Source organism: Pongo abelii, chromosome 5 (genome assembly GCF_028885655.2).
Source record: "Pongo abelii isolate AG06213 chromosome 5, NHGRI_mPonAbe1-v2.0_pri, whole genome shotgun sequence".
Taxonomy (NCBI): domain Eukaryota; kingdom Metazoa; phylum Chordata; class Mammalia; order Primates; family Hominidae; genus Pongo; species Pongo abelii.
Window position 1 is genome coordinate 27,307,958 of NC_071990.2, and position 17,288 is coordinate 27,325,245.

The 17,288-nt window shown below is 41.2% G+C and overlaps 1 protein-coding gene and 1 long non-coding RNA gene across 4 annotated transcripts in view; one reads left to right on the plus strand and one right to left on the minus strand.

The window, feature by feature from the left end:
* Positions 1-12,422, minus strand: part of LOC129060170 (uncharacterized) — a 28,387-nt gene extending 15,965 nt beyond the window's left edge. The window contains exon 1 of one of the 2 annotated variants that reach the window (XR_010140414.1): positions 9,140-12,422. This is a non-coding gene — a long non-coding RNA (uncharacterized LOC129060170). Of the gene's footprint in view, positions 1-6,412; positions 8,774-9,139 lie in introns of those variants that run through there. The other variant, XR_008526653.2, reaches the window with a different exon arrangement.
* ZNF391 (zinc finger protein 391) overlaps positions 1-12,536 on the plus strand; it is a 56,121-nt gene extending 43,585 nt beyond the window's left edge. For both annotated transcript variants that reach the window (XR_008526616.2, XR_008526617.2), the window contains 2 exons: positions 5,779-5,935; positions 12,400-12,536. The gene's annotated coding sequence lies outside the window, so the exon portion shown is untranslated. The remainder of the gene's footprint in view (positions 1-5,778; positions 5,936-12,399) is intronic.
* The last annotated feature ends 4,752 nt before the right edge of the window (positions 12,537-17,288 follow it).

Sequence of the window (17,288 nt, forward strand, 5' to 3'; positions counted from 1 at the left end):
GGTGTCAGAGAGAAGACTGCTTGTTGATCCTTGAGTCAGAGGCCAGGGAAAAGGTAGTCATGAGGGAGAGCCTATTGAGGCCACAGGGGCATGTTTCTGTGTCCCCATGCCATAACAGAGTACACGTTGCTAGTGACTAATATGCTCCTGGGTGGACTCCACATCTCTCCAGCCCTGGATAGGACCTGGCAGATCCCAGTCCTTGAGTTCCAGGGTTTTTGGCTCCATGATGACCATCTCCATTTGGTTAATATATTTTGTCCTGAGATTGGCACTTTGAACTTTTCATTTTTATTTCAATTCATTGATTAGGTAAATTTGTATTCTACTTACAGTATGTATTTGTGCCTGTTTTCCTCCATACTTGTTCACATTTGATATTGACAATAATTTTATTTTTTTCTGCCTAATAGGGAAAATGGTATTTCATTGTAATTTTAACTTGCATTTTTCTGACCCTAGGCAGTTGCACATCATGGTATAAATTTACTGCAGATTTTTTTTTTCTTTTCTGAATTTTAATTTATATTTTGTATCCTTTTTGCTATTTGGTTGTGTGCCTTTTTAAAATTGATTTATAAACATTACTTATATATTCTGGGTATTATGCCTTTATTTGTTCCACATTCTCTTCCCAGTCTGTAATATATGCTTTAATTTGGCTTCTGTCATTTTAAATACAAAAGTGCTAAATTTTAATGTAGTCATGAGTGTTTTCAACTTTTAATTCATGAGTATTTTTATTTTTTTTGGTCTCATGGTGTCTTCCCTACCCCAAAAATGTAAATCTAGTGTCCTATATTTTAAAATATATTTTAAGTTTGTTTCTTCACACTTAGAACCTTTAATCCATCTGATATTTATCTTGTTAATTGAGTAAGGTGATGAACTAATTGTTTTTTTCTATATTCATAGCTAATTTTTCCAACCACTTTTTAAATTTTAATTTTAGTATTTATTTATTTATTTTGAGACAGTCTCACTCTGCTCTGTTGCCCAGGCTGTAGTGCAGTGGCACAATCTCGGCTCACTGCAACCTCTGCCTCCCAAAGGTTCAAGCTATTCTCCTGTCTCAGCCTCCCTGTTAGCTGGGATTACAGGCCTGCACTACCACCTTGGTGAATTTCTTTTTATTTTTCAGTAGAGACAGGGTTTCGCCATATTGGCCAGGCTGGTTTCAAACTCCTGACCTCAAGTGATCCACCCGCCTTGGACTCCCAAAGTGCTGGGATTACAGGCGTGAGCTACCACACCTAGTCGCCTACCACTTTTTTAGAGATATTCATTATCTTCCTAAGATTTGAAGATCCTAATTCAGACCTTGTTTTGTGATTCTGTACACTTTCCCTGCAGGGTACATATCTAATTTCAATATTCAAATAGATAGATAGATAGATAGATAGATAGATAGACAGACAGACAGACAGATGATGTCTAAAGCTTCCTTAAGCCCAGGCTAGTATCTCCATACTTTCAACAGTGAAACCCAAAATCCTTGATTTATCAGTGACTCATCTCTTCTCATGCTCCACAACAATCTTACAGCAAATCCGCTAAAATATATGTAAAATCTGACCACTTCTAACCACTTCCACTGTGAGTACCCCTGTCTGGGCCACTGTTATCTCTCACCTGGATTCCTGCATTGCATTTCTCCCAGCTTTCTCACTTCCCCTCGTGCCCCTCCACAGTCACATCTCAGCTAGCAGCCAGAAAAATCCTGCTAAAACTGAGTCCGATTGTGTCACTTCTTTGTCCCAAAGCCTGCACTGGCTCCACATCTCACTTGGCTAAGCTCACTCCTTGGGTCCCGAAGCCACTATTCCCTTTGTCTGGAATCCTTTTCCCTTTCACATCTGCATGGCCAAATGCTTTATTGCCTGTCAGTCTTTGCTCAAATAGCATTTTCTCAAGAAGCCTACACTGCAATTGCAACCCTGGTTACTCTCCACAACCAATCTTGATACTCTACGTATTTTCCATAGCATTTATTGCCCTCTAAATTACTAACTATCTGATAAATGTTTCTATGGATTATAATATTCCCAGGTACCCAACAAATATTTGTTTAATGAATGAAGGAACCACCTACTAAATACTTCCTTTTGTCTCTCAGGCATTTCACATTCAGCCTGTTCAAAATTCATTAGTTTTTTCCCAAAACTGTCTATTCCTCTATGCTAGGTGGCTAAGAGTCAGTTTCTTTCAACTCCCCCTTACTCTCACCATGACAGTCTTCTCTGGCCACAACTGTGCAGTCTGTGAGCACCAAGCCCTGCTCCTTAATCCCTCCTCTCCCTGCTGTCTCTCCATGCCCAATGTTAGCTACCCTGGTTGAAAGGCACATCATTAGTAGTTGCTGGTGTCTGTGAAGAATGTCCCACCACACCATATGTCCTCAGGGGAATATAAATTAAAATAATAATGAGATACCATTATACATCTATGAGAAAGGCCCAAATCCTGAACACTGACATCACCAAATGCTGATGAAGGATGTGGACAAATAGGAGCTGTCATTCATTGCCGGTAGAGATGCAACATGGTACAGCCACTGTGGAAGACAGTTCAGTGGTTTCTTACAAAACTAAGCATACTCTTACTATACAATTCAGCAATCGCACTCATTGGCATCAATACAAAGGAGCAGCTTTATTCACAATTACAAAAACATGGAAGTAACCAGTATTTCCTTCAGTAGGTGAATGTATAAACAGCAGTACATCCAGACAATGGAAGATTATTCAGTGCTAAAAAGAAATGAGCTATCAAACAATGAAAAAACATGGAGACAACTTAAATGCATATAAATATGTGAAAGAAGCTAATCTGAAAAGACTGCATACTGTATGGTTCTAACTATATGACATTCTAGAAAAGGCAAAAACAGACAGTAAAAAGATCAGTGGTTACTAGGAGTTAATGAGGAGGGAGGGATTAACTGGTGAAGCACAGAGGATTTTTAAGTCAGTGAAACTACTCTGTCCATACTCCAGTGGTGGATACATGTCACTATACATTTGTTCAAATCTACAGAATGTACATCAAAAATAAATCCTAATCTCAACTATGGACTATGAGTAGTAATATGTGTCAATATAAGTTCATGAATTGTAACAAATGTACCATTGAAGGAAGTTGATAATGGGAGAGGCTATGCCTTTGTGGGAGCAGCTGGTATATGGAACATATCTATACCTTCCACAGTTTTGTCATGAACCTAAAACTGCTATAAAAAATAAAGTCTATATTTATCCAATCTTAGGACCAAAAATAAATAAGAGATGAATTAATTAATCAAGGCAATGATCATCAAGGGCTGACAGCATAACCATTACATACCTCCCAATATTAGTATATGACACCACCTATGAAGTATCTGTCCACGTACATATATATGACGCTAATCAAGCCCCTTGAATTTATTAATTTATAGGAAACATGAACAAAAGATATCTGTTAAATGACACTGGAGGAATATGACTAACAAAATACAGTACAACTATGGGAAACTATATGACAACCCAGCTAATTCAACAAAAAACCGACAGATGGAGTTTGGTGATTGCGTGGTCCCCTTGAACCATCCGAGGCAACTATGCATTTTCTCTAGAAATTCAGAGAGCAGGCCTGGTGTGGTAGCTCACGCCTGTAAATCCTGGCACTTTGGAAGGCTGAGCGGGAAGTGATCGCTTGAGCCCAGGAATTTGAGACCAGCATGGGCAACATAGGGAGACCCTGTCTCTACAAAATATTTACAAACTTAGCCAGGCTTGGTGGCACATGCCTGTGGTCCCAGCTACTGGGAAAGTTAAGGTGGGAGGATCGCTTGAGCCTAGGAGGTCGAGGCTGCAGTGAGCCCGTGGCTGTGGCACTACACCCCAGCCTGGGCAACAGGACGAGGCCGTACCTCAAAAAAAAAAGAAAGAAAGAAAGAAAAGAAATTCAGAGACCACTCTGGCACATACAGCAGAGTCTAACGACAAATGGTCTGGACGACCTGATGTTGGGGGTGACTGTATAGATTCCACACATTCCACTAATACCCCAGCCTCAAGCAACAGAGATGTTCCTTTTCGATACTCTTTTTAAGGGTTCTGAGATGTCTGTTTTTCGCTTTTTTACCCTTTGAAGATTGATTTCTTCTCCCCTTTAACCTTATCTTTCTGTAATCCATACCCTTCTGTGAGGCTTGGAAACAAAACGACAAAAAAAATCTACCACTCACCACCTCTTTGATAATTATGGAGGATTTTGCTGTTTTACCTTAATCCTAATCTTCCCTGGTAAAGCAATCAGAAATGGCTTCAATACCAGCAGTTTTTGGATATGTTCCTCATGTGATTCTCCTGTTTCCCAAAATCTCAAGCTGGAAAAGCTCTAGGTCAATCAGCACCATGAACGCCATACAGTTACTATCTGTTCCCTGCAGTATCGCCCAAACCCGATACACTGGGCTGCACTTTTTCCCATTGTCAAACAAGGGCTCCAAACCTAGTTTCAGAGTCTGACACACAGGAACTTTCGTATACCAGAATTTCTTTCGTATACAGCACCCGGTTATGCACAGCTTTCTCCCTCGTCCTCCGGATTCAGTGTCTGCCGTTATGGGGTTCATAATCGAGATCCTAGGTCCCTCATCCCCTTTAATAGCAGGCAAGGGCGCGCAGAGACTCAGGTCCCTTCTCCCAAAGTAGAAATGGCCTTGAAAGGAGGCTGAACCTCGGAAGTGGCCTCGGAGGGAGGCCTAGCAACCGCGCCCTCCTCTTTTCCCTGCCTCTTGGATGCTAGTCGGGTACTCGGCCTAAGTCTGCGAACTACAATTCCCAGAAATCTCCGAGCTGCTTATCGTCACCGTACCTTAGACTCCATTCCCCAGAAGTCTTAGGGAGGATTTCCACGCACCTCATAAACCCCGTGTGAGGTCATCGGCTTTCACCCTGAGAATCTAAAGGCTGGCGGGTTGGGTAAAGTGCTGTCTGTAGTGGGTCTCGTTTTGCCGGGATTGTCCAGCAGGAATCCCTTCTTTTCACCTCTCTTTCTAACAAAGTGATAATTCAGAATGCTACCTTTGTCCTTTTTTTGTTAGATTTTATTCACTTAACATGTATTTTCCAAGCCTATTACATTCGTCTACATTTCTGATTTGTGGGCTGTGAGACTGAAGAAAGATGAGCCACTAGATAAAGGTTTTCACTATCATTATAATAATTCAGCCCATCAAAGGTGGCTTGATCCTTCCCCCAACATTTTCCCTGCTAACCCCTCCCCTTCTCTGTCCTCAGAAATACGCACAAATACACACCCTGAAAAGCATAAAGGGATGAAAAGCAAAAAAAAAAAAAAAAAAAAAACACCCCTCAGATCATCGCTGGGCATGTTAGTATATGCTGTTTCAGCTTTTACAATTTAGATATTTATGTTTATTACTTTTTATGATATATACAGAAAAAGGTTATGTGTAATATGTTTATGCTCAACAAAAATGTTATATAATGCATACTTAAAATGTTTACATATTTATCTTAAAACTTTGCCGATGTTAATATTCTTTTACAATATAATTTTTAATGCTGTTATCTAAGAACTAATCTTGTACCGTGTATCAGCATTTCTTTGCAGGGTTCCTGTTTATTTGGAATCTCTAGCAAGTGCGTGAGTTTGCTATTGTTGAAATATTATAAAGTTATTTTATTAGTTTTTGTGTCCGGAATTGGTGGGTTCTTGGTCTCACTGGCTTCATTCAGTTTGTTCTTTCTGACGTTCGAATGTGTTCAGTTTCTTCCTTCTAGTGCGTCCATGATCTTAGCTGGCTTAGAAGTGAAGCTGCAGACCTTCGCGTTGAGTGTCACAGCTCTTAAAACAGCACGCCTGGAGTTGTTCATTTCTCCCGGCGGGCTCGCTGGCTTCAGGAGTGAAGCTGTAGACTTTTATGGTGAGTGTTACAGCTCATAAAAGTGGTGTGGAGCCAAAGAGTAAGCAACAGCAAGAGTTATTGCAGAGTGAAAAATCAAAGTTTCTGCAGTGTAGAAGGCGACTCAAGCAGGCTGCTACTGCTGGCTCGGGCAGCCTGCTTTTATTCTCTTATCTGGCCCCACCCACGTCCTGCTGATTGGTAGAGCCGAGTGGGCTGTTTTGACAGGGCGGTGATTGGTGCGTTTACAATCCCTGAGCTAGACACAAAGGTACTCCACATCCCCACCAGATTAGTTAGATACAGAGTATGGACACAAACGTTCTGGAAGGCCCCACCAGAGTACCTAGATACAGAGTGTCGATTGGTGTATTCACAAACGCTGAGCTAGACACAGGGTGCTGATTGGTGTGTTTACAAACCTTGAGCTAGATACAGAGTGCCGATTGGTGTATTTACAGTCCCTGAGCTAGACATAAAGATTCTCCACGTCCCTACCAGACTCAGGAGCCCAGATGGCTTCACCCAGTGGATCCTGCACCGGGGCTGCAGGTGGAGCTGCCTGCCAGTCCCGCGCCGTGCGCCCGCACTTCTCAGCCCTTGGGTGGTCGATGGGACTGGGCGCCGTGGAGCAGGGGGTGGCGCTCGTCGGGGAGGCTCGGGCCTCACAGGAGCCCATGGAGGTGGTGGAAGGCTCAGCCATGACGGGCTGCAGGTCCCGAGCCCTGCCCCTCGGGAAGGCAGCTAAGGCCGGGTGAGAAATCGAGCGCAGCGCCGGTGGGCTGGCACTGCTGGGGGACCCAGTACACCTTCCGCAGCCGCTGGCCTGGGTGTTAAGCCCCTCATTGCCCGGGCCGGCAGGGCCGGCCGGCTGCTCCGAGTACGGGGCCCGCCAAGCCCACTCCCAACCGGAACTCTAGCTGGCCCGCAAGCGCCGCGCGCAGCCCCGGTTCCCGCTCGCGCCTCTCAAGCTGAGGGAGCCGGCTCTGGCCTTGTCCAGCCCAGAAAGGGGCTCCCACAGTGCAGCGGTGAGCTGAAGGGCTCTTCAAGTGCGGCCAAAGTGGGAGCCCAGGCAGAGGAGGCGCTGAGAGCCAGCGAGGGCTGTGAAGACTGCCAGCACGCTGTCACCTCTCATTGTGACAATGACCTCATGGTTATGTTTAAAGGAAGAAAAAATCCGTACATGCTAACAAGTCAAACAGTAAAATGTCTGGAACTTTAAAATACTTCAGGAATAAATGAAAGTGGGAAGTAGGGGCAGGGATTACTGAACAAGATTGGCAAAGTATTGATCATTGTTGATGTTAGTGAAGGATACACAGGAGTTCACCATACTGTTCTATTTTGTGTCTATTTGAAATTTTCTGCAATAAACTTAAAAAAAAAAGTATACCAGCATTCCTCTTAGAACAAGTGAAACCAGCTAATTCCTTCCTGCCTTACGTTCAGGTCATTCTTGGTCACTGCTCAAATGAAGAATTTTCACCTCCGCTGTCATCTTCCTACTGCTCAGTGATCCTTTTCCCTGAGACCCATCCTCTTCCTAGTGTTTCCACAGTACCTCTGAAACTAAATATATCTCAACTCTTCCCAGAACACCCTTTCTATCTTCGGGCTGTCTCCCATATCTCATTCTTTTCAGATACTGCTTCCTTATCAAGATCAGAGTTCTTATTCTCCTGAGTCCAAAGACTGTGGCGGTATCCCATAGATTGCCTCTACCAATTTCAAGCACACTGATGTATTTCTACTACAGGTTTCTAAAACCACATCTCCTTTGAGGTACAAGGCACAATAAGGAACAAACTATCTGGCTCTCGTACCCCTTATCTCCCCTTGTCACCATCATCTATACAACTCCTAATCCCTCATACATACATCTAGCATACATCTGTCATCTGGCTTGTAGCCTTCCACTCTATCTCATGTCTCAGTTAATCCTGAGTGACATCAATGTGCCTGACAGAGTAGATGCCCAGTAAATATTGAATCAATCAATATCCACGTGTATGAATCATGCAGCAAACATTCGCTTTTTATCTGCATCCCTGGGATCTGGCAGGCAGGAATCCCCACGCCTGTGAGTGATGCAGCATCTGCGGCCTGTGCTTTTCTCCTCCCACTGGTGAATCTAATCCTTCTCTTTTTAATTCTTGTTCCAAAAGTCCTCCTCCTCCTCTGCCTTTAGAAGGTGCCTGCCATCTGCTCCCCACCCACAACCTTCTGTCCTTCAGTGTTCACACCCACCACTTAGCTCCTATCCATCCCAACTGCCAGAGATACCATTTCTTTCTGCCTCCTGTGTGACTTTGCCCTCAAACTCTACAATTTTCAATCTCTCCTTTTCTAGTGACTTATTTCATTATCATTTTAAGCAGGTCTAGATAAGTCCCTACTATTTAAAAACACCTTCATTAAACCCACACGCTATTAGTCAGCAAGCTAATTCCTTTTAATACAGTCAGATTTCAGTTCCTTTGGGCTATTACTATTTCCTTCATTCTCTTCCTTGCCATTCACTTATTCCATAGCCTCTTAAATTTGACCTATCTCTCTGAAACTCAATTATGTCCTATCTTAGGGAAAGGAAAATTAAAACTACACTGATAACATTTCACCAATCAGATAGGCAAAGATTCCTAAATATAACAACATAGTCTTTGTCAAGACTGTGGAGAAAGAATCAATTTCATGTATTGATGGTAGGGGTAATAACCCCACGAATATCTGGCAGACTTAAAAATTTCTCTACAGAAACCTAAATGGCAAACAGCTAATGAAAAAGAATGAAGCAACTCTCTATATGAAAAGATTTCTAGAATGTATTATTGAGTGAAAAAGAGCCAGGTATATAACACTCTATGTAAAAAAAAAAAAAAAAAACAGATTTAAAACAAGAATGTGTATTTATATTTGCTTGTCTTTACCAAAGCTCTGGAAGGATGAACAAAATAATTAAAGTGGTTACTTGGGGTTCTTAGACAGATGGAGAACAGGGGTAGGAGTGACAAGTTTTTCGTTTTTATACTTTATGATTTTTGAACCACATGACTGTTCATATTTATTCAAAAACTTAACTTTTCTGAGAACTCCACTAACCCCTAATTGGTAAAGCTATTCTTCCTGGTACAAATTCTAACTCTGTAGCATGCTATACCACCAATCCTTCCTTGGAATTTCCTCATCTAGTTTTGAGGGCTTTACCCTCCTAGTTCTCTGACTTACCTTACTTCTCATTCTTTGACTCTTCTGTTTCTTGGATGCAGACATTTTCCAAAGTTCTGTCTTTAGCATCTTTTCTCTGTCTCTCTCTAGTCTCTTTCTGCTGCAACTTAAACCATTACCTCTGTGTACTAGGTCTACATCTCTGCACAGGGCCTTCCTCCTGAGCTCAAGACCCACATTTCCAGCTACTCCCTAGTTGTCTCCAGATCCATATCAGCATTCTGTTGGCACCACAAACTAATGTGTCCAAAAAGGAGCTAATCATCTTCAATCCAGCTTTTTCTATTGGCTACCACATTTGGTGGTGTCACCTAGCCAAAAGAGGGCATTTTGGTGGTCACAATAGCTGGGAGTGCCACTCAAATTTAGCGGGCAGAAGTCAATGATGATAAACATCCTAAAAGGTCTGGTACAGTCTGGCACAGCAGGAACTGTCCCAAATGCCAATAGGGTAATTACCTCACCATCTATACCAACCTCTTGGTTCAAAATCTGATGTCATTTACAACTCTTCTCTTTTTCTTACCCACACATTTAGTTGGTCATCAAGTCCCATAGGTTCTATCTCTGAAATATCTCCTCCTGTTTGCTCCTGTCACTGACTTAATTCAAATATGAGCTCTCAGCTACAACTTTGTCAAAGCTTTCTAAACTGGCCTCTGCCTTGAATCTTCCTTTTCCTACTTTCACATTGCTGTCAGAGTTCTCTTCCCCTAAAACATCTGATCATGACCCTCTTCAATAAACAATATAACCCAAGCTCTAGCATGAAAACCCAGTTTTTCATCTTTCTCTCCACTTCTAATCTGTGTGGGCAAAGCAGTTATTTCCACTGCCTCTTTACTCTCTTCTGGAAAAGGATGAAGTCATAAGAAATAACTGGTCCTACTCAGGATTTACTAGGATTCCCGTGTAAAAAATCACCATGCACGTGTTTATTGGAATCTCCCTTCCTTCCCTACAAAGATCAAGGTTCACCTCCTTCTGGGACTTAAAGATGGACCAAGGACATAGCATCCAGTGTCAATGAATAAAGGTCAAGTCTGGGACACAAGACGTGTCTGCTGAATCTCTGTATCTATTCCCATCTGACCCAAACTCCATTGGTAAATGGAAGACACTCTTTCCTAAAACCTCCCTGACTCAAGAGACATTTGAGGAAACCAAATGCTAACTAACTTACTAATTAGGTATGTGAAACTAAAATATTAGTTTCACAAGTGGCATGGTCTGGGAAAAGGCCGCAGGCTCAGGAAACCCACGTTTCTAGTTTCTGTGGTACTACTAACCAGTTATAACTAGTGATACGATATCACATAATGAGACCTGAGCTTCAGTTTTTCTCATCTGCAGAATTGGAGATAATACTCCAAGTCTTCCTGTGGGAATATGAGAAAATGAATAAAGTTATGATATACTGATAAGGCAAATACTCCCCCAACTTTCATTTAAGTCATAAAATCTGGCTAAGCGTTGGTGAGTGAGCAGGCTGTGTACTCCTTCCCGCCTCAGCAGCAGACACAAAGGGTCTCTTCTTCTCAAATTTCAGGAACTTCCTCACATAAGGGAGAACTTGCCGGGAAAGCCTGGACTGAATACTGGGAGAATAATATTAGCTAAATTAGCTTATACAGGTAGTGTTTACTATGAACCCGGCACTGTTCTAAGTTTTGTCTTATCTAATCCTCACAATGGGTAGGTACAGTAGTGGTTTGGAAGATGTTTACAAATTCTCTGATACTTTCTTCAAATGGTGGAGCTTAACTTCCCTTTCCTGGAGTGTGGGCTGGACTTAGTGATCCCTTTCTAATGAATAGAAAAAAGTGGATGTGGCAGTGTGTGACCTCAGAAGCTAAGTCATAAAAGGTGTTGTGGTTTCCTCCTTGCTTTCTTTCTTGGGTCACTTACACAGAATACCCCCATCCATTGATTATTGTGGTTATGAATGTACACACTTATGTACATGAACCTACAGAAGTAATAGGGTTAGGACCTCTGTCTCCACAATTACACATTAGAGGTCACATTCTTTGCCTCTCTTCCTTTTGCAACAAACTTGCTTCTACTTTGTTGTATTCATCATATTGGCAGAGCCTGGCAGTCATTAGAGAAGCAGCCTGGTCTAAAGCATTCTTTCTCAGCTTCACTGCAAGTTCTTCCCCTCTTTTCTGCACTCAGCAACATTAACCTATGTCCCTCTCTGGATGCTTATTATCCTCTATCTTTTGGTGCCCTGTGTTTGTGCTTATCTTTTTCAGATTGTGTTGTTAGCTTCTTGTGGGCTGAGCTCTCATCAGGCAGTGGTGCTCTGGTGCCTGGGCCCCCAACCTGAAGGTTTAATAAATATTGTTAAGTAAATGAGTGAATGGTTGATGGATGATTGCCTCCTGACACTCCCACTGTGCCTCATTTCCTTACACACCCAGTTACAGCTTTGTACTATTCTCTTTTTTTTGCCCCTCCACGTGCATTCTTTACTCTCCTCTGAGCCCCAGCAAAAGCTGATCTCTATGGACTCTGTGGGCAGGGGGGCAAACTTTTCCCTCTATCCTCTTAGTGTACTTGTTTGTTTGTTTGTTTGGCTGGGCCTAAGAATTAAATTGACATAAATCAGATCAATGGAGAAAAACATACAAGTTTATTTAATACAAGTTTTTTGTGGCACAGAGCCTTCATAAGGAAATAAAGACCCAAAGAAACAGTTAAAGTTGAACACTTATATAGTGAATTGGACAAACAGTAGTAACTTGTGAAAATGTGACAAGGCAAAGGGGGTTGGGCTAGAGAAGTTAATTGGGTGGAGAAATGACTAGGAAGATAAGGGTTAATTGAACAGGGTTTGTTTGTACAGATTTCCCTCAGCCTCAAATTCTCATTCTTGATGACAAGAATTAAATTTTCCTTCTTGTATAGAGAGGACGTCTTTCACATGGGGATTTTATCTTCTGCATTTAAGGTCAGAGTGATCTTATGCACCTGCTGTATTTCAAGTGCCTTTAACTCAAAATAGTCAATATCCCAGAGTAGCATATTTTAGGATGGCATGTTCTGAACCCTTTTAACTGCACAGGTGGGACAAGAGACAAGTCATGGTATTATTCCCCACCCCACCGGGCTGGTTACACTAACCCCTGGAACCCGTGAATATTATTTGTCAAAAAAAGGACTTTGCAGGCGTGATTAAGTTAAGGATCTTGAGATAAGGAGGTTATCCTGGTTAGCAGGGTGGACTCTAAAAGCAAGCACATGTATTCTTGTAGGAGGGAAGGCAGAGAGATTTGCTGACAGACACAGAAGAGGAGGGTACAATGGAGGCAGAGATTGGAGTGATGCAGCCACAAGCCAAGGAATGCCGGCAACTACCACAAGCTGGAAGAGGCAAGGAATAATCTTCCCTGGAACTTGCCAACACCTTAATTTTGGCCCAGTGAAACTTAATTCAGACTTCTGGATTCCAGAACTAATGAGTATAAATCTCTGTTGTTTTAGCCAAGCATATTTGTGGCAATTTATTGCAGTGTTCATAGGAAACAAATATACTCTTCTTTTGCCCTTGCTCTTTCAGGGTCAGGAGTGTTCATGTTTTACTACAATTGCTAAATGTTCATGTCCCACTGACCTTTGTTTATACTTTCTTCAATTAATGTAGTACCACTTTCTTGCTGGGACTCTGCCAAGAGATGCAGTGAAGAAAATAAAGGCACAAACAACAAGAGGTCCCTGAAAATATCTTATTTCACCAATAGACCCATCCTTTAATTTTCAGTCTTCTTGGGCAGTGCTGGGGCCATCAGCTCCTCAGAACTGTCGTTCCAGATTTCCATTGGCCCTGTATATTCTCCTCAGAACTACATTTCTCAGAGGCCACAATCAAGATGAATCCTCTCACCTCTATTCAGGGATGGGTTCATTCATGGCCTGGAGGGGCCTATCTGAGGCAAAGGATGTGTTCAAGACAGGATCTAGATACAAGTCCCATCCCACTGTGAGGTCATTCATGTTGGTCCCCCATTCCCTCCCCTCACCACATTATCTTCACAGCAACAAATCCAGAGATAGATACATATCTCTGACCTTTCTCTTGTATCAAACTATTTTTCCTGGGAACAACGCTCTACCATCAGTTGGACAGAAATAAAAATTTAATAATTATAGTTGACAGGAGGAAATGTTAATGGATTGATTTTTTTTCTCAGCATTAACTTATTCTGCCATATTTCTTAAACCTTTAGCAACTGCCAGCACTCTCTAGTACTGATAGACCACAGAATAGAAGAACAGGAAGCATAAGTAACAGTATGTCTTGTTCCAATCCAGCAAGTAGGCATGGTTTTAATTTTATACTGTGCTTTCGTAGTAGAGCCAGAATTTCTATAGGGAAACAATTTGATTCCTAACATCTGTGTGTGAACATTTCCAGTTGAAATCATGAGCTGTGCTTAATCAAGGACTCACACTGGGGTGGTGGGATGGCACCCCACAAAGGCAGGATGGATGCCCCACAACCACCCCAAATTTGGTTTAGATGTCAAGACTGATGACTCCACACACACTAAAGGAGTAGGAAGGTTTATTATTCACACAATGAGACTCATAGGTAAAGTATGGCAGGCTCCCAAACTAGTCCGAAAATGTATTGAGAGAAAGCAGGGAGGGGTTTCTAGCTTGGAGTTTTATGGTGCTTAGGGGATGGGACTGGGATAAGGGTTTCCCATGCAAGGTAGGGCTTATATAGTTTGAACAACTCCCACCCCCACCTTGCTAGGACACCAAGGGAGAGAGCATCCAAGCTTTCTTATCAGTTGTCCAGATGTGGTACAGAAAGGAAGAAGGGTTGGCTTGAAAGCTGTCGGCAGTCAACTATCAAAAAAGGAAACAGACAATTACAGGTGGTTTCTGCATGATGGGCCAATAACTTGTAGAAAAGACGTGAAAGTGGATTTGTAGCAAGTGTGAAGGACAGAGGGCCAGTAGCTGAAGTAAAGCATGATTTTGAATATCCATATCCTGTTTGATATTTATACAATCCTCTTTCTCAGCTGCCTGAACTGCAGAAAGAAGGAACAGTAATAAAGACTAAGGAAAATTTCTTAATTAAAGAGCTGTTTCTTAAAAAAAACTCTCTATTAGCCATTTAAGGCAAAGGGAACATCCCTGCTTTGTAGCACAAGTAACAAAAGATCTCAAGAGATGATGACAGGCCTTTTCTGAGATAGGAAAGGCTGCAGGGAGGGGGGTCTTTTTTGTGGCTTCTTCTTGGAACGCTCTTTCTCCCAGATCTTTCTGTGGTTGCCTCTTCTCATCCTTCAGGACTGTGGGAGATTCTATTTTCCAAAAATGGTCACAGCAATATTTGCAGTCCCAAATGTTCTTCCAGAACCTTGCTAGTCTCTGGTAAGAAGTGAAGGCTATTCTCCCATTCCACCTCCCAACCTGGGTGGGATATTTTTACTGCATCCATGAATAGTATTTGACAGAAGTGCCAGTGAGTGACTTCCATGGCTAGGTGGATGTGAGATGTCATCTGATACCTGACTCTCTCTCAGGATGCTCACCTTTGGAACCCAGCCACCATAACGTGAGAAAGCCCAGGCCATCTGGAGAGACAACCTGTGGATGTTTTGGCCTATAGCAAAACTAGGGACTCAGCAGATAGCCAGTGTCAACTGCCAGATATGTAATTGAGTGAGCCTATAGATGACTTCAACCCCAGCCTTCAAGTGTTCCAACTGAGCACCAGACAGACATCATGAGTCAGAGACAAACTATGCCCTCTGTGCCCTGTCCAAATTCCTGACCCACAAATCCATGACCATAATAACTGATTGTTTTAAGCCACTATGTTTTGGGATAATTTGTTATACAGCTGTAGTAAGTGAAACTCAAGATGTCACCTCAGAGGCTTTCTTGACATTGCTCACCAAAATCACATGCACCAGTCATTCTCCATCACATTAACCTATTTCATTTTCTTTATATTTTTTACTGTGGTAAAATATATATAACATAAACTTTCCTATTTTAACCATTCTCAAGTGTACAGTTCACTGGCATTAAGTACATTCACAATGTTGAACAATCACCACTGTTCATCATTCCAAACAGAAATTTTCTGTCTATTAAATAATAACTCCCCATTCCCCTCTCCTCCTAACTGCTGGAACCTGTAATCTACTTTATGTCTCTGTAAGTTTGCTTATTCTAGATACCTCACCTAAGTGGAATCATACCATATTTGCCCTTTTGTGTCTGGCTTATTTCACTTAGCATAATGTTTTCAAGGTTCATTCATGTTGTAACATGTATCAGAATTTCCTTCCTTTTTCAGCTTGAATAATATTCTATTGTATGTGTATACCACATTTTGTTACCCATTCAATTATTAATGGACAATTGGGTTGCTTCTACCTTTTGGCTATCATAAATAATGCTGATATGAATACAGATGCACAAATATCTCTTCAAGATCTTGCTTTCAATTTTTTTCCTTCCTTCCTTCCTTCTTTCCTCTTCCTTCCTCCCTTCCCCTTCCTTTCTTCCTTTTTCTTTCTTTCTCTTTCTCTTTCTTTCTTTCAGTTCTTTCTTTTTCTCTTTCCTTCCTTCTTTCCTTCCTTCCTCTCCCTCGCTCCCTCCCTTCCTTCCTTCCTTCCTCTCTTTTCTTTCTTCCTCTCTTTTCTTTCTTTCTTCTTTGTTTGAGACAGGGTCTTGCTTTGTCACCCAGGCTGCAGTGCAGTGGTGCAACCATAGCTCACTGCAGCCTCAGTCTCCTGGGCTCAAGTGATCCTCCTGCCTCAGCCTCCTGAGTAGCTAGGACTACATTTGCTTTCAATTCTTTTAGGTATATACCAAGACATAGAGTTGCTGGATCATGTGGTAATCCTATGTTTAACTTTTTTGAGGAACTACTGAATGGTTTTCCACATAATCTGCACCATTTTACATTCCCACCAACAAAGCATGGGTTGCAATTTGTCTGCATACTAGTTAACACTTGCTATTTTCCTTTGCTTTAATAGTAACCATCCTAATGGGTGTAAAGTGGTACCTCGGTACCTCGTTGTGGTTTTTATTTGCATTTTCCTAATGGCTACTTATATTGAGCATTTTATTATGTGTTTATACAGTATATCTTCTTTGGAAAATTTTCTATTCAAATATTTTGCCCATTTTTGAATTGGGTTTTTGTTGTTGAGTTGTAGGTGTTCTTTATATATTCTGAATATTAATCCCTTATCAGATATATGATTTGCAAATATGTTCTCCCTTTCTGTGGGTTGTCTTTTCACCTTCTTAATAGTGTCCTTGGATGCACAAAAGTTAGAAACTTTGATGAAGTCCAATTTATCTATTTTTTGTTTCCTATGCTTTCAGTATCATATCCAAGAAATCACTGCCAAATCCAATGTCATGAAGATTTTCTTGTAGGGGTTATGTTTTCTTCTAATGGTTGTATATTTTTACATTTAGGTCTTTGATCTATTTTGAGTGAATTTTTTAGTGTGGTGTAGGTAAGGGTTCATCTTCATTCTTTTACACATGGACATGCAGTTTTCCCAGAGCCATTTGTTGAAAAGACTGTCCTCTGCCCAGTGAATGGTCTTGGTGCTTGCTCTTGTTGAGTATCAATTGGCCATACCTGTGAGGGTTTATTTCTTTGCTGTCTATTCTCTTCCATTGGTCTATATATCTGTTTTTATGTCAGTATTACATTCTTCTGATTACTGTAGATTTGTAGTAAGTTTTAAAATCAGAAAGTATTACAACTTTGTTCTATTTATTTATTTACTTATTTATTTGCTATTTGGGGTCCTTTGAGATACCATGTGAATTTTAGGATGAGTTTTTTTATTATCTAGGAAAAAAACACTATTAGGATTCTTACAGGGATTACATTGAATCTGTTGGTTGCTTCAGATGATGTTATTCTGTTAGCAATATTAAGTCTTCCAATCCAATGCAATGTCTTACCATTCATTTTTATCTTAATTTCTTTTGGTAGTGTTTTGTAGTTTTTAGTGTACAAATTGTTCATCTCCTTGGTTAAATTTATTTTTAAGTATTTTATTTTTATGCAATTGTTAAGTACAATTGTTTTCTTGATTTCTCTTTTGGATTGTTCATTGTTAGTGTATAGTAATGCAACTAATTT